The sequence below is a fragment of the Cottoperca gobio genome, chromosome 3 (assembly GCF_900634415.1).
Source record: "Cottoperca gobio chromosome 3, fCotGob3.1, whole genome shotgun sequence".
NCBI lineage: Eukaryota > Metazoa > Chordata > Actinopteri > Perciformes > Bovichtidae > Cottoperca > Cottoperca gobio.
This window is the reverse complement of record NC_041357.1, coordinates 10,556,103-10,575,258: the sequence shown is the minus strand read 5'-3', so window position 1 is coordinate 10,575,258 and position 19,156 is coordinate 10,556,103. Positions and strand designations below refer to the sequence as shown.

Genomic DNA, 19,156 nt, shown 5'->3' with positions numbered 1-19,156 from the left:
AAAAAGGGTCAGTTCACCGACAGACACATGCAGCTTAACCCTCTCGGTATTTAAACAGGCAGATAGTTTTATGTCAACAGTTTTACATGAGACTATTTCTAAAGTATAAAAGAGTGTGGCAGGAGTTGTTGAACCTCAAGTCAAAACACTTTCATTAAACGCCATGTGTAAGACGTGACATCAGCAACAATGAGCACACACACTGGTGTGACAATGACTCATATCAATGTGGAATTGAATTAAACCTCCATCTTACTTTGGAGACCCGTACAATGTGCTTCTACAGTGAATTGTAATAAATGTGACGTATGCTTGATGAGCCCCATTTTTCCTTCCAAATTGGACAAATGGAAGAAGAATTGCACACTGGGCACGAGAGACAATTTCATCACAGACAAGTCTTTAATGATGTCTCATCTGCATTTTTCAATTTGAACAGGGACAAAAATAGATCACTGGCCAGGCTTTGTTGAAACGAGTCACGTTAAATAGATAGCAGAGAGACAATCACTTATCTAAGGCCTACGTGTCTATTTTTCCAATGTCCCATTTATATGTTTATCAAAAAAACATTGTTATAATTGAATGATAATTTCCGGTTGAACAAAGTGAATACTATCCGAGGGGATTTGTTGATTTAGTTTATTCTGAGTAATCTATTTATGGAAACAGATTAAGGTGTTTATTTTAATTAGTTTTTTGTTCAGATCGCGTAGTAAGAATTACTTATTAATAACAACAACATATTACAATTAACTACAACACTAATATTAATAATAATACTAATAATAATATAATATACATAATAATGATAGTGCTGAAACAATGAATCAATTAGCTAATCTAAAACAAATGATAGAAAAGTAATCTTTAATCAGGAATACATTGCTAATAGTTGCTGATTCAAGCTTCTCAAATATTAGGAGTTGCTACATTTCTCATTTCTAAATTTTAAATCATCGTAAATTTAATATTTTTGGGGTTTGGACAAGTGATTTGAAATCAATCTGGGTGGTGAAAATTTGTCTTTGGAAATTATTTTTCTTTCTACTATTTTCTTACATTGTATAGACTCAAAAATGTATCCACCATTATAAATGAGTTGACAGATCAACCAGAAATTAAAATAATCATAAATTGCAACCCTGAATAATAATAAATGATTAATGTAATGTTCACACATTAACTGTACAAATTGTTTTACATTATGTGGAATCATATTACTATAAATAAAAACATCTAATCATTTTAATTACAAGCATTAGATTAATACAGTCACATTATGCAAATTGATGCTAACTAAACATGTAAAATATTATTCCAAGGACTCTGTTGCTGGCAAGTATTCTCTTCTTCTGTATAGTACAGTATCTTATTTGAATAATACATGCATGCCATTTGAATATGTCATGTGCAATATTAGGCACTGTGTGCACAGGAAGTGTTACTTTCCCCAAGGAATCGCCTGCCCTGCTAAAAGCTGTGGCAGAGGCTCAGCCCTCCACTTCACATATTGGCTGTGCTAGTGACAACACTGAGGCTCTTTTGCCATTGCTACGCAGCCAAGGCCATTAACATTTGGGTAAAATCTTCTGGGAGACTGACGAGCACAGGATCATAAGCTGATGCATGTGATGAAGTGAGACAGATAATGGCTAAAGCTCACACTATGTTAGAGGTCAGAATGCTTTGTTTGTCGCTCTGGATTTTGCATTCTTCTCTCAACATGGCTCACGCTGTAAGTTCCTGACAAAGGCAGAGTAGGGAGTGCTGGCTTAGCCTCTATCCACCCTTCCTCCCTCCCTCGTGGCTCTTATGTCTCTTTATGTGAGTGTCAAAGTCAGTAGAATCTCTTATTCTTCTTGCTCTGGGTCCTCAGTTTATTCATGACCTTTAAGATTAAAGATAAGCCAGAAAGAGTTAACTTCAGTCCTTTTTCCTCCTTTTCTTTTTTTTTAGCTGGTTGGTCTTTGATTAAAGATTTAGAATAGCATTTGAAGGAGCTTCAAAGTGGGCTGATGTGCAAATAAAACATTATGTGCTGATAAATCAATCCTGAGAAATAGGTGTTTTAGGGTTTCACCAGTAAAACTGGCGGCTGAGCCATTGAACTCAGTTTTCCGGGATATTTAACGTTTTCACACCGGTGCTTGAAAACCCACCATTGACCCATGATGTCACCGGGTCAACAAAACCTAGCTCCGCTGTGGTTGCTCTTCTCTCTTTTAGCTACTACCCTCGGATCTGCGTCCCACACCAGATTGTAGTCAGATCACCGTGTTGTCTGCCTGGATCAGACGCACCGGACTACTTTCCTTTGGCAGCGATGTGAGAGCACGCCTGGAAGATTCAGTTAGCACGCCTGGTTGATTCAGTACGCACCACTAACCAGAACGTTCAACGAGAGGAATCTCACATAACAGTACACGGCTAAGCACAGGACAGCTTAACTTCTGTCGATGTGTTGATTTTGGTTTCGCGTTATTCACTGAGCTTTATTGTTGTGGTCAGGATAGTGGGTAGTTGGCTTCACCATACCGCGAGGTTGAGTCTATTTCATGTTGTCAAGAGTGAATGCTGCCAACCTCTTCTATTCAGAACTCCAAAATCCTTCAACCTTTACTATTAATATGGTCATTTCTGGTTGTAGTTATTAATTTAATGATCAACCTGAGTTCAAAATTGATAGTTTAGTATATGTTACGAGACTAAATTAAATAGAAAATTAAATATTTATTATATTTTCCCTTTGCGAAGGGTGGTGCCCTGAGGAACTTTTTTTATATATTTACTGATAGCCATTTTAATGCCTTTTAAGCTACTGCACCTAAAGTGTGAAGAATAAAGGGGGGCTGGCTGACGCGGAAAAGCTGTGATGGAAGGATAAAAATATACAGAGTGGCATATTCCCCTCTGGCAAGACAAAAACATCAGACAAACTCCAGCAGATGTTCTGTTTTTGTTCTTGTTGTTGTTGTTGATTTGTTGAGTAATTAAGCATAAATGTGTCATTCCAACCAGCTTTTCACGATCAAGAAACAACAAAGCCCTCATCAGAGTAACCATCGCCACCACCCAACGTTTCTTATCCACCTTATAGTCATTAAAGTATCCCTGCTATAACCCTCTGAATAGTATGATTTCACAGTAAGCATTGAAACATATATTTATATTTTACCCCAGATATATTAAAACACACAGTCAATGAATCATCCATCTATAAATGTGTGCAAACATGTGTACCTAAAGGCTCTGTCACACATATCCGTATGACAGGAATGTATGCGCATACGGAAATTTGTCAGAGTCCAAATATGTCCAACTTTTCATTGGATCGGAAAAGTGAACATATACAGATACGCATGTCTAACCTATTGATAGAGCATCACTTACTTATACAAAATGTATCAGACGAATGCCCAACGAATGCATAAGATATACAAAATATCGGCAACACGCTGGTTTACGTTGATATAAGGTAAGGTATAAGTAGTATTCGTTAAGAGCTCACTGTGTTACGCTGGGGTGCGTTGTTGAACGCTGATGTTTTGAGCATGTTCAAAATTACCGGACGTACCCGACGCGTGCTTCATAAGATACGCAGACGTTACGTGACGTTAGACATACGTGAATACGGAATACGTACGTGAATACTTACCTACGTAAATACAGTACGTGAATACTTACCTACGTAAATATAGTACGTAAATACCTACGTGAATACCTATGTGAATACGTTAGAGCAGAGGTCGGGAACCTATGGCTCGCAGACAATTTTGAGCGGACATTTTAACAAGTAATAAATAATTATACTGTGTCATTTTAAAGTAAAACATTTAGCAGCGGATTTTGTTTTAGTTCTCCCCTCTCCTTTCCACCACTCTGTCTCTGACTGTAACTGTGTGCGCACGTGTGTGTGTGTGGGGGGGGGGCGGAGCCCTGCTCTTCGCGAAACAGCTGAGGAGAAACTGTGCAAAGCAAGCAGTAGACCAGGGGTGTCAAACTCAATCACAGAGAGGGCCAAAATTAAGGCATCGTTTCGGGGGTGAAGCTTGGAAACTGCAGCGCCCACAGAGTCATACTTTGCCTTGAGTGTGGCGTTACACTGAAGGTAATTTGGATGTTCACATGTGCTGTTTCCACGTCAACTGCAAACGGATTGCTGAGCAGTTCATGCCAGCGGGAACACAGCGGTGAAGATGGTTTGTCAATATTTGGAAACACGTAGTGACCAAAGTTTCCTTGCTGCATCCGAGTCTCCCACAGGCAGCTCGGCTTGGAAAGCTCTCGCTGCATCATACATGTCCGTGATCACACGGCCCTGAAGCTGCAGGTTTAACAGTGAGATGCTTCGTTATGTCGCACAAACAGGCCAGCTCACATCGTCCCAGAGATCTGTGGTGTGTTTCCCTTTGCTTCCAAAAACGGCCAAAACATCGCACCTCCATGTTCAGAATGTATCTCCTCAGGAAAAGACTTTCATTGACTTTCATTGACTTTCATTGAGTTTCCTGTCTGTGTTACGGTGCTTATTTCATGTTCCATCTCCAGAGCTTCCAACAACACAGCGCTTCCTGGTGTTTGATGCGGTGATACACCGTCAGCTCACCTGCACAGTTCTCAGACAGACAATGGTAGGGGAAACACTGATACCGCTTTTAGTACTTGTATTTTATTAAATATATGGCTCTCAAGGAAATACATTTAAAAATATTTGGCTGTTATGGCTCTCCCAGCCAAAAAGGTTCCCGACCCGTGCGTTAGAGGTACGTTAGATATAGGCTACGTCGGATGACGGTGAATAACGAGTGGATAAACTATTCCTACCCTATGGTAAGATTATGCCTGACGACGGAGTAACTTATTAAACGTGTTTCTACAGTACAGCTAGCGTTCAGCATGTTAGACGTTCTCCATCATCAGCATGACGTGAACCAGATGGCACTTTTCCAGCTGCGTTGGCCAGACGCTCTGAAACGTTTTAAATAGGTAAGTGATACGCTATCAATGTTTGGCATACGTATAATAATTTGTTATGTATTGGTTATGTATACGTCAGCTACAACACCGCTGTGGAAAAGTTGGACGTATTTGCACATTTTGAGCTACTTTTCATATACGCTGGCATGTTTCTGCCATACGGAGCTGTGTGACAGGGCCGTATGTCTGGCGTGTTCGGCGTAACGTCTGCGTCCTTCAAACGATCACAACTTACCCTTAATTTATATCAACCTATTGCCGATATTACGTATGCGCCAGCATTAGTTTCTGTCATACGGATATGTGTGACAGGGCCTTCTGCTGCTGCACTGAAGAAAGTATTTGGCAAATCTCAGGTATGTTCACTTAAATGATTAAATGAAAATTTGTTGAGGTGAAACTCAGCTGTGTTCCTCTGTCACGTCCTCTTTAACAATATGCTCACATTGGATATTTGTGAGTATGAATGTTTTGACTGATGCACATTGAAAGATATCACTTAGCTGATTTGGCTGATGACGCTTAAAAGTTTATTTTATAAAACTGAGTTCCAGCAGTGAATTATTTATATTTTATTAGGAAATAAGGGTTAACATCCATCATAGTGAGTAGACTGAAAATACAAAACAATATGACAACAGTTTGGAATGTCTTTATTAATTTTGTTCCTAAAGCTTGTCATCTTAATTAATGTCTATTTATTTAACAGATGACCACTCCGTGAGAGTTGTCAATAAGCATTTCCCCACTCACTGTCTCCATGGTGACACGATTGTGTGCTCATATGTCTACAGGCTTGGTTGCGTACATTGATGCAGACTGAAAACCTTGAGACTGAGATTACATATTAAACATAATTTAATGTAATGTAAAGTTATTAATTGTTTAGGTTTGGGATGAATTAGTGGAGTGGTATGAAAATAATTCCCTTATTATTAATTGATGGTCTTCCAGTGAACTCTTATCCTCATCCAGTTAACACACAGGTTGAACAAGTGTCGTGTGAATATTTAAGCATCTATGTGGATGCTGCTTTATCTTGGAGTACACATATAGATTATATATTTTGCATGCTACAACAACGCATTTACTCTCTTAGGAGACTCAGGTCATTTGTTTTTCAAATCTACGCTATGGTGTTTCGCTGTATGGAATTAGTGCATGGTACAGTTGTCTCTGCCTTCATCTTAAAGATAGAATCGCTTTACTATCACGTATCTGCTCAAAGACTGCGGGGCAAAAGATTCAGTTTTTTGTTTTCAAACTGCGTATACTTACAGAATGATAATATTACATCAGACCCATCTCATATTTTATTTGAAGAAGAATATCCGCTTTTGCTATCAAAGACAACCAAAAAAATATATTGAGGAATTATTTTGTTCCCGTCTGTCCAACTGTTCATTCAGAGTCTGACTGCTCAGTGTACCTGTGTAGACAAAGCTCTGAATGCAACATTGAGCAATTTAATCGATTGCACTTCACAATGACTGATGTTTGGTTAAATGCTGTGTTATGTTATGTATGCAACACAATGTTGGGATGAAGACACATTTCAGAAAGATATTATGTTAATAAAGTGAAATTAAATCTAATTTTTCATCTGATTTTAACTTGTCAAACTAACTGAAAATAACACAATGGCAACTAATGAGCAACAAATGAGACTTTGGGTAAAGTTTCTGTTCCTCTACTCAAATACAAAGTAAAAATAGCTTTAAATAGGAACACTGATAATGTAAGTAAGACAAGTTGATGACATGTTGGGGAAAAAAAGCCTCCTGCGTAGGCAACATCACACTGTGTCTTCTGTAGACATCACTAATAAACCTCAAGACATTTTCTAACTGAGGACTATAAAACTATAAGCCCATCGAATTGTCTCCAAAGAGCGAGAGCAGTTTGTTCCCAGCTCACCAGCGCTGCAATTTGTAAAGGAGTCTCAACGGAGAGTAGCAAATAGAAAGACAGAGAACAAAACAGGGAAAAACCGGAAAAAAACTGAGTTACACGTAAAATAGTAATTAAAGTGGTAAGTGTCCAGGCCCATATTGAGCCTTCAGATGCTGCAGTCTTGTGGTAATCCAGCCTGATATCCACTAAGTGATAGCAGAATGCGTGTTCCCCAAACACACCTCTTTCAAATCACAGGAAGGATGTGGTGACACAGATCACAGCAAACGTATGAGATCAATGGCAGACAAGGCAGAGTCCAACAACAGTATGTCATTGCTGACACACACACACACACACACACACACACACACACACACACACACACACACACACACACACACACACACACACACACACAATGTACATGCATGTGCAGTGTGTGGCAATGTGGCTGCAGCTTTAGTGGGATGTGCAGGGAATGTAAGTACGCCCCACGATATACTGTATGCCCCACAGTAATACTTGCTCTGTCAACTAGTGGGGACTACATGCTCTTTCCACACCCACTGCAGCAGTGATGTAGCGTTGCACTACAGTACAAAGCTACATCATAGCTGTGTGTGTATACAGTATAAGTATAATAGCCTCAGCTGAGGATAGAGAACTGTATGAATGCACTCATCCAACCTTTTTTCTCCCGATACGATTCCAAAACATTCACTTAGAATAACTGCTGATTACAACTACTGAGTACAATACTAGCACACTCTTTTTTTCCGCCCCAAAATTGTTTTATTATGTATCTTTGCGGAACTTATGTAAGGTGAGGACAATCCAATCAGGACTTACATAGTCCTAATGAAGCCAAGTAGCTGTTTAAAAAAAACTGAGGATGTTTTATTGCTGCTTAGTAAGTCTGAATTATGTAGTTGCTTATTTAGAATGAATATATAATGTCATAAAGAAATACTAAAAGTTTCTCGCCAGACACATTTTAAAGTATATAAAAAAAAAATACTGTGCTGTGATTAATATTTTGTTTAACGTGGTTTTCTCACAAAAAAAGTAAAGAAAAGATACTCTGAAAAGGGCCTGGAAGCACATCTACTTTGTAGCCCTCATTGAGATATTATGGACGTATGAATATTCAAATGTACAAATATCACAGGCATCATGCCCCGCCCACCACTGCTGCCTATGCTAGCTTGAGTGGTGAAAGAGCAGTGCGCATCAAGACAGCTACCGTTAGAGGAAACACCTCAGATGAGGAATCTGTTGGGGAAGCAAATTCGGCGAGTAGCAGACATATCAGAATTGTGAGTTTAGTTAGCATCTTTTATTTGTTTATGTCGTTTATTAGTTTTAACTGGCAGAGGGTGAAACAGCGTTAGTGGTTGTGAAACACACAATCATTTCTAGAGGGAATTATTTTTTCTAGTGGAAGGAAGCTCCAGGGTCCCGTTTACACCCAAAAACTTTCACTTCGCAAATGTTAACGTTAGATCTCTTACGAGTTCTGCATTAGCATATTAGAAAGCGTTTGGCTTTCGAATTTGTGACATACCAAATCTAACTTGCAGGGGGGTTGTTTGAATCTCAGATTTTAGGGGTGTGCACAGACATCTCCCCATTCAGTAGGGGCATGTGAAAACACTGACTGACTTTGCACAGATACAATTCAGTATAGTCAAGGTCAGACATTTAAAGGGACATAAACATAAGAAAAACACATTTTGAGTGGAGGGGATCTTTACGAAATTGAATCCAAGTTTTCAGGGGCTTTAATAAGTCCAGTCTCCAGTATAAACCTACTCAAAACTCTGTCACGCAAAGCAAAATGTCAACCCATGTTCATCAAACAGAGGTTTACCTCAATGACGGCCGATCAGCTATAGTGCTATTGTTTCCGGCACTATGAACTTGATGAACCTTATCATTCGATGCTCTGCCGATTGATGTTGAAGACAGTATTCATGTTTGTTCTCAGCTTCTCTAATGGAAGTAACTATGTGACCTGCGTGGTACTGTTGGACACAAAGAACTCTTCTCGCCATTAATGGACAGGGTGAGAGTGCTTTGATGATCAGTTTGTAAATGGATGGAAGATGGATCGGAGGTTTTCAAAAAACCTCTGTAGTCATGGTACGAAAAATGCTCTTATCTTGTTTTTGGCTGCGAGTGATGGTTATTCCCATGAACTTTGAATGTCCCTGGATTCACTTTAGCACTGCGTTTCGTGAGAGGGTCAGCAGAACGGCTTGTTTGGATGCCAATGCTCAGGTTGCAATGGATAATACTGGTATACAGCAATCCGTGAAGTCTTACTGTATAGATCTTCGCACACTGAGCCCTGTGAATGCTTCATGACGTCAAGTATCACTTTGATTTTAAGTTTTTGCTGCATCAAATGGTTAGCCAAAGTTGTTTTATAATGCATGACAGCACATGGCACAGAGTGGTATTGTGAGGGGAGGTTTTTCCGAGAGTTTCTGTCTTTTAAAATAGATCTTGTACACGCTGATGGACAGTCTCCCAAGATAAAAGGTTATGTGGACTGCGTTGCTGAAGTAAGTACATTGTGTTGTTCAGCATGTAATTTCCATGCTTTTAAATACAGTCCACAAACCAGCTCACAACTAACAGTGAAGACTGTTATGAGTTGCAAAGCTGACAAAAATAGGCTGAAACTCAAACAAATGTCTTTTTATACCACTCGTGTGCCAAAGACAATATTGTTTTACACTTCAGTGGCTAATTCAGATGTAATTTGCAACTCTTAGTACCAAACGATTTTAAAGAGATACACTAATGTATGCTTACACAGGTGTTCATATCTATTTTATTAAATACATACTAGACATCCCATCAAAGTAGCAGCCTGCTATAATAAATACAGAACCAAAGGATTGGGCCCCTCGAAACATTATGAGCAGAAGAACCCCCTTCAGTACAAGACATTATGGCTGCTGGTTTTACTATAATGTATTTTCTGGTGTGGATCCACTTGATACATAATTCAATGTGCAATTTTGTGGTTGACCTTCTTTCGACCATCCTCCACCACACACATGCACACGCACACACACACACACGCACGCACGCACACACACACACACACACACACACACACACACACACACACACACACACACACACACACACCTTGGCCATTTCATTCTGTCTCCATCTTTCAAACAAATCTACCTTATTGAGTTGTCAGTTTGTCTTTACTAATCATTTGTACCATGTGCATTGCATCTTATCACAGAGTGTGACAGAAGAGGGTATGTATCAATGTTGAAACCATTGAAACAATGAGGGACAGTTGGTATAGGAGGAATTCAGCTGTTTATTTCCAGTGAATTTTGCATGAAATTATGTTTAAATGTATCATGGGATGGATTTCGTAGCTAATTCCAGCAGCAGGCCTTTAATGTGGCACGCTCAGGGGCTGAATGTTAATGTAAATATATCCCCTTTTGTCTAAATCTCTGGCAATAATAAAGTCCAGCTTTGCCAAAAACGTTCTTCCTAAAGACAATTAGACTGTTGTACAATATAAATTTAATTCCTGTAATGACGGATACTCTTCGGTGGATAAATTGACAAAAGTGACTACAAATATGAATCGCAGCCTCTCGTGCTCACTGGTATGAGCATAACAAACAACATGCATGGAGCTGTGTTCATGTATTACATTAATAGAGTGCAATGAGGTCTAGACCATGCAGTGTTGCACATCTGTAAGCTCAAGTGAGCTGACAAAAGGATATGCATATAAACCCAAGGCAAGCTTTTCTGAGTCTGTTTTAAATTGTACATGTAAAATGTTTATTTTCATTTAATACTGGAAATAAATCTCCAAGCCCAATTGTGCTGCGGCTGTGATACACTGCCCTTTGGCCTTGTTGGTCAAAGAACACATTTTCCATGTAGCAAAAGTATTGATATTACAAATTATGCATAATAATTGCTGGTTTGAAGCCTAATAGCAGACAACTAAAACAGGAAGAAAAAAAATTGAAATGTCAATCACGACTGAATAACTCTCCGTCTGTGCGATAAGGTTGAAGTGAGGAAGCAGGTGTTGCATTAATCACACAGATACCCTTGTCATGTCACTGTTGACCAACCACAATTAGAGGAGCTCTGTTACGTCAGCGGGGATAGTTTGTCATTTGCTACAGAGGTGAGAACTTGCACTCTGCAGCTCATCTGAAGGTGCAGTGGAAAAGTTTAAAACACCCACAGCAGTGTTTGTAATTCCCATTAACAGCATATCATTGGGATCTAAGAAGACAGTATGTGAGGTTTCTCTTACAATAAGCATCGATTAATGATTTTAATCAATTTTTGATCTTGCTTCTCCCCTCCAGTGTGAATTTCATCGTGTCTAAGTAGGTGTGTCAGAGTCATTTTTAATCTTCTATTAATATTAATAACTCAACCGCCTGATTGCCTCCCTTGCCACACAAACGCACACACACTGATCCAATGAAATGCGTCTATGGTGACTCATAAACACCGTCAGAGATGGTGCAGGGAAGTTTGATTCGGGGATGGAGGAAGATGACCCCAAACCTCAGAGACAACCAATGTCAACAATGGATGTCAGTCAAAGGTAACGTTAAACTTAAAATTAAGTCAAATGATTATATATTCTAACTTATATATATATAAGTTAGAATTTATAGTTCTGATTTCAATTACAGGGCTTTGTAAGCTAGCAGAGCTTTACACTGATCGTTTATTCATCACTCTGTTTAACAAAGATGTAGCCATGTATCTACTAATAGTGCTACATCCATGTACATCAGTTATTTCACAAGTTAATTTAATACAGACAATCGACATAAAACAATTCTCAAGGTATTGTCAATAGCTTTGTCTGGAGCTTTCCACTGCATCACACGGTTGCCATTGCTGAATGGGTTTTGGTCAGTTCTACACTGAGACGCTGATGACTGTGAAGTGCAGTTGAAAGCCTTAGAAAAACTAGTGCATGGACCTCGGGTTAATCTATGTCAAACAATATGTTTTCAAGTTCAAGGATTATTTCCAAAACAGTACTGGCATTTCAAGGAAATGTCTGGAAATGTCTGGAAATATCTGGAAATGGACTAAGGTTTCTACTAATTGTTTATTATTTTATTACATGTATACTAAACTGCTACTACTACTACTACTACTACTACTACTACTACTACTACTACTACTACTACTACTACTACTATTACTACTACTACTATTACTACTACTACTATTACTACTACTACCACTACTGCAAATAAATAATTACAATTAAAATAATTGTAACTCAATTCACTTGTAACTCAATTGTTTTTCTTTTAAGCAATTTTAAAGAAACCTGTGAGTATGCCAGAGGTACTGTAACTATCCACAGTGTAATTATTTGTTTCACCCTGGCTAGTTAACCCACCACACTATTAGCGTGCTCATAGCCAGGATTAGGCGTTTCCAGCTACTTAGGAGTTCATTTAAATAAGCCAATAAGCATCTACTGTGTGCCTAAACTGCCTGCCAAACTGCAGAAGACTAACTGAACAGTAAATTACCCTCTAAATGAAGACAAACAAGTGAAATCTAGATTAGTGCTAGTTATATGCCTGTCGGATGTGTGCATCCTAGCTGAACATGTAGTCCCTGAACGTGTTGTTCTTTAGAAAAGCCTAGATTTAACACTTTAGAGTACAGATATGCCTCCAAAATTAAGAATCCTAAGAATATAATTCGGAGAACCTGTCATGACAGATTTTAAGAGCTACCAGATAGTGGACATAGTGGTTTACAGTGAACAATATACAAAGTACAAAACACTCCCAAATTCAGCTCCTGCTAAGAACAGTCCAGTGCAAACATCAAACATTGGATTCATTGACAATGTAAGATGACCCAAAGCCAAACACATCTGGTCAGAGGGAGTGTGCTTTTACCCGGCTGGATAAAGACACGTACAGGTGAGAGGTCTGAGGAGCAAGTCTGAGCACGATATCACGTGTGGAATTCCACACCACGGCTCTGAGCTGGTTCACATGTTCCGCATTCCCATTTCGTAAATAAGTAACATGACATTAAAATTGGCCGAGTATAACATTAAATAAGGAAACCTGCAAACCCTTTTCTGAATGTCAACAGGCGAAGAAGAGTGGCAGATTCTACGTCATTGGATTTACAGTATATTAAAGATACAAACTATGACAACATACTGCTGATTTTCTTTTTTCTTTTTATCAATTAGTCGTTCGGTTCATAAAATATCCCTGACATCTCCGAAAACCAGCAGTCCAAAAACTCGGAGGTCATAGCAAAGATTCACACCTAGGAACCTGAAACTAGGACATACACTATTAATCTGTAGGTTGATTTATGGATTAAGCTGTAAAAGAGAATGAGGCAGAAAGTAAACACAAACAGAGAACAGGTGCTGATTACAAAGGTAATGGAGGCTAGACTGCTTTTCAAAAATGATTGAGGACATTGCTAGAAATTGGGCTTGGTGCTATTATTTTGGTTGATTGCCAGGCGTTTTTAAACCCTGGACATGCTGGGTTGCATATCCTATTTGCAATCTGCATAATAGTGGCAGGTAAAAATATAAATCACTCACGGTAGGCAGGGAGTCTTTCTTGCTGGTCTCATTACCGCTCTTATTACAGAACAGAGTTAAAGGAAAATACAGTTTGTGTTTTTTTAAGACTGGGAGAAAATTAATTGGTGCCTTCCTCTGCATCCCTGCTAGCTTCAACAAAGAGCATAGCTGGATATCAGGGCTCATTTTCCTCCTCTTAGAAGAAGTCACTTGCTGTCAGTCACTGTCAGGAAAAACAACCTCCAAGACTTGAAAGTTGCCCAAGTAAAATAATCTACTGCAGTCAACATGAAGCCCTAATGTGGTTTATTTCTCAGTTTTTCTTGACTCATGCTCTGTGTATACCTGACATCCAAAGAAGAAGAAAAATGTAGAGGAAGTACACTCAGTTTGCAATCTAATAGGCCCACCTCGCTAAAAGTAATGCAACAACAATGCAATACAACCTTCTAGTCTTGAGGGTTAAAATGTTCAGTTTTGTGGAAACTGTTTCAGAGAGTAGTGATTTAAAGTTGAATCTTGACCCAATTTTAAAGCCAAAATAGACGAGAGAGAAGTCTTTAAAATGCTCAGGAAAATAATTTATTAAAAATCTACTAATCCATGCAAACTGGGCAAACTTCCTCTACCCACAAAGATTGTAACATTTGACTCAAAAGGTTAAGAACATGAATGCCTGAAATGTCATGGCAATTCTTTAAATATATTTCACCGAAAAGCACAGATGTGAACCTCATGGTGGCGCTAGAGGAAAAGTCAGGGAATCACCAAAGTCATTGGGACACATTGTCTGGGAACCATTGAATACAAAATGTCAATCCACGGCAGATGTTGGGATAATTCACCGGATAAGTAGAAAACCATGATTACAGAAGTCGTTAGGATGTATCCTTAGGGGACCGTGAATGTCTGTAAAAGATGCCGTGGCAATCTGTCCAACATTTTTAGAAATATTCTCGTTTGGACCAAACTGGTGGACCGACCGACCAACCAACCGATAGACTGACCAACAGACAAACAGCCATGCCACTAGCAAAGCTAAAACATATACAGCATGCGTTGTAAAATGTTTGGGAGGAATGCAAATTATAAAACCGTTTAGAAATTCCTCAGTGGCCAGTAACTCAATGTGACACTAGCACTATTCCTGAAAAATCAGCAGGTTATGCATGGCAATATCACCTGCAGTGTAGTAAAGAAGATCTAAAAATGCACTGTATATCGATTTTCCAGCTCTGTGCCTGTGTCTGTGCTGCTGATTCCCTTTCTTCCATTCGAGCCACTGGCCTTCAGGTAGTTTCTGAATGTCCACAGTACAGCCAGAGAGCAGATGACTACATCAGGAAGGGAGACACGGTGCACGCTTGTTTAGCACAGCGGATTGAAAAAGGAAACTTTCACCCTGAGATGAGGCATCAGGGGGCACTCATGAAGACAGGTGCTGAGTTATGTATCCGTCTGCGTTCATCAAAAGCTATTCATGGGATAAAACTGTTGGCTTTACACACACACACACCTACACACCTACACACCTACACACCTACACACACACACACACACACACACACACACACACACACACACACACACAATCTATTGACCAACGTCCTACCTTTAAAGGATAATCTTATTTCTTATTTTCTCTGACTCCCCATCTCTTAGTCTTTGTAGTGCGTTGCTCTTTGTCGATATCAACTCTGTTTAATGTGTACAAAATGAAATATATTTAAATAAATGCCGCTGGTAAGTACTGAGGAAGCCAAAGCTGTAACACAAGATTAGTTTTAGTATATTTTACTGTAATCTGCCAGTTGATTTCTCTCATGTTCTATAAAAATATGAGAAAATTGTGAAATATTCCCACATATCACAATTACCCAAAACCCAAGGTGACAGCATTAAGTGTCTTATTTTGTCCATCAGAAGCCCACAATGTTTAGTTTACTATCACATAAGACTTAGTAAGTCTGCTTCTCCTTGTGGCATTTTTACTTAAAAATGACTTAGGATACACCACTAATTGATTGATCACACATTGTTTTATTAATATTAGTAATAATATCAATACCAGCAGTAGTAGTCATTTCAAAATCTGTGCCCCAGGCCGTTAAGATTACATGAAATTGACTCCATACAAAATATACTTAAGTTAAGTAGAAGACTTAAATGTGATATATTATTAACTATACTACATGGCATAGTGAAGTGGTGCCAATATGACCGATAAAAGTGTATTAAACTGTGAAATGTGATGCAATGAGTAAAATTCAACTAAATTGAAAATACTAATTTAAATTATTGATACATTAGTTAGACATTAGGCAGTTTGACGTTAGATACTGATAACTTACATGTTTATCTCCCCTACTCCCCCTTCTGTCTCTGATTCCCTAGTTTCTCTCTCTGTGTATCGTGTACTCCGCTTGTGTACTGATTGTTATTTTAAACCCTGTCGTGCCACACCTTCTTTCTTCCTCTGTGACTCCTCCTGTGATCCAGCACCTGTCTTCACAGCTGCTTTGCATGCATTATATTGTATATAGATGGCAGTTTTTTCCTTGCCCTTCATCTAAGCTGTCTTAGTGTTCTTGCTTCTCTTTTTTTCCTTTACTTCTTTATCTCTTTCTTGTCTGCTGTTCTAACAGAGTTTTATCTGCCGCCTTGTTAACGACTGTAAAGCTGCCTGACCAACAAGTAGAGACGTTTTTGCGAGCATCTGCTGCGGACTCCTCTCTCCTATTACATCGACTATCATGTATTCACGCCCTGACAGCCTTACCTGACAGCTGTCATATGGTCATGTCAGAGTGCAATACACCCACAAAGATGAGAGTATAAAGGAGTGACGTGTTTATGCATTTATATGAGCTGTATGACTGTTGCATGCACTGTTATGTAATCCCAGTAATGAAAAGAAGCTCAGGTTTGAACACATTCCCATTATTTTAATGCTAAAAAATGCACACACGTGTTCCACCTACCAGGTATTCCATTAGTTAAATGAAGGTTCACACACTGAGTGCAAAAGTGCAAATTATATTTTTATGTCACCGAAAGTCCTAAGGCTCACAGCACTGTCACATTTCACAAAATGAAATCTTGGGCCAAGTAATTTTTTAGAAAAGGTCAATAAAGCGACACTGCTGGACCCCCAGATTGAGCACTTGTGATCAGACTATTTGCAGGAACCTGAAGGAGTTTCTGTTTAATGTCTGTTGTCTCTGGGCGGTAATCTTTTATAACAGCTACTGTGACATTGCACGAATTACACCCCCGTTGCCCAAATCCCTCAAAGTGATTTGCCATTAACCTTGAAATGGTGACTGACTTTTTTAGATGACAGTTGAAGCTTGGAGCAATTTTTCCCTGCTTTCCGCTTGATGAGGAAGCAAATGGCCAAGAGTCTTACATATGTCTGCATGCAAGAACAAGTGTCAAATGTGAGAAACGCATTCATTTGAATGTTAATTCAAAGGAAACTCAAAGTGTGTTATTATGGATAACGCAATGTTTAATAATGTAAGTCCTGATACATTTAGTATCTATAATGGGAGACATTAATGCAATACCTCAAAAGGTATGGGCGCAAATTAATAGGTCAATTTAACAAATGTCAAGTTGTATTATTTATTCAGAAACTTAATGAAAACCAAAGTCAGAGAAAGACCTTAGGGATAGATTGTCGACGTCCTAAAAGTTCAACATGGCCTCGTTTTGTCGAACAACATGATATCTAAAGTTCATCTATGCTGGGATGTATGAGGAAATAATATAAAAAAAAACAACTCATTCATAAGTTCTGACCATTAAACGTCTTACATACACGTAAAAAGTTTAATGTAAAAGCAATAAAACACACCCTAACTCCAATACACTCTGTGGTGACCAGAGTGTATTGGCGCCCTGCCAACGGAGCCCAGCGCCCTGCCTGAAATTCAAAGTGTCGAATAAAAAAAATATCTATATTTTCATTATTCACAACTCACTTCTCACATTGACAGGTGCTCTTTTATTAAATAAACTAAACGCTTATGTTATTGATCTAATTTATGTGCACGTTTCAGTTTGTAATGTCTACTTTGCGCATTCACATTCTCTCCTTCGCTCCATTTTGCGAAGGGCGGCGCTTCACAGCTGACACACACACACACACACACACACACACACACACACGTGCGCACACCCCTCCAAAGCAGTAAACCTAGGAGAAACACTGCAGCTACATAATAGACATTGCTGAGTCAGTTTTCTAACTTTATGACCATTTATTAATCTATACAAGTCTGTGTCACAGATAACTATTTTGTTGGTTTCATCACATGAGGGAAACAAAAAGCACCACACAATGTGCCAATATCCTGTAATTGCCAAATTGCCAGACAATCAGTGAATCAGTAAATCTGGCAGAGAAGACGGTGGACGCAGCTCCGGAGACTGATGGCTGGTCCTTCTCCGGAGCGAGGGGGAGTGAGTTGGAGGGGTCATTAGACTCAGTGCCACTGGCCACCAGCCAGCTGTTCGGATCCTTTTCTGGAACCAGTGTAGCATTAAAACATGGTGGAATTAGCAATCTGGCTGGCTAATTTGCTAATGCTAATGCTACACTTCTTAAAAATAAAGAGTGTGTGGATGAAGCATTAAGTTGTTAGATTTTACTCATTTACTCTGGCTCTCTATGCTTTCCACTGCTCGTTGAGTTAATTTAAGTTGTTACTGTTACTGACTTGCCACAACTTGGTTTATACTGAAATGTATACAAAGTTAGCCCGTTCGCTGCACTGGCACATACAAATGGCTGCTTCTGTGACCATCCTGCTATGTTGATTTGAATGGGAATGTCTGTTCTACTTCTATTCTATTTCTATGGTTGGGTCACAAGAGACAGAGTTAAACAAAGAATGGTCAAAATTAAAGAAACCGAGGGAGAAATATCCAGACATTGTATAAAGACCCTGGATCCTGTTTTGTTCATGTGGCTAATCAGTGGCATTGTTTCTTAGGCCCTCCCTGCCTGGTGAACGGTCATGTCTTTCAAACTCCTTCACAACACGGGCTCTCTGTTAAAAAATGTGAAGATGTAAAGCCCAATTTGAGAGAACTCTGATGACATTGTCAGAGTTGTTTTCTCAGGTTTTCGGAAAGCTCCATCTGGAGCCACAGAGGGCATTGAACACCTGTTTTCACAGGATGAATATTATTCCTTGTGAAATGTCTGTGTAGAGACTGTCTATTTTAAATGCGTTGCATGTCTTAAGAGGCTTTCTTTTTTTTAACAAAGGCTGAAACAAGTCTATCTAATATCCAGAAACATCAATTCCTGAAAATGATCTCCGTCCAATGAAATGAGACAACTGTCTGTGCCAGAGTTGCTCTGAAGGTCAGTCTCTCTGAGTCAAGTGACAGTCTGACCTTCACGGCTCCTGAAGAATCAATAACGAAATCTAATCAAGGAACGTTAGCCAGGGTTCAAAACCAAATTATGTCAGAAGAAAGGAGCTTAGGATTTGTGGGCAACCTGTTAAATCAGGGCAGAATGTTAAGTATAATTTCATTAATTGGCAAGCACATCAATGTTTGCTTCATCTGTTATACATTATAAGAACATTTGGGTCCTCTTAAAGGTTCTTGGTGGCTAATCATCTTTGAGTAATGCTTGTAGTTAATCTTGAA

At 39.0% G+C, this 19,156-nt stretch overlaps 1 protein-coding gene across 1 annotated transcript in view; it reads right to left on the bottom strand.

The window, feature by feature from the left end:
• luzp2 (leucine zipper protein 2) overlaps positions 1-19,156 on the bottom strand; it is a 133,825-nt gene that overhangs the window by 80,816 nt on the left and 33,853 nt on the right. The gene's annotated exons all lie outside the window — the stretch shown is intronic.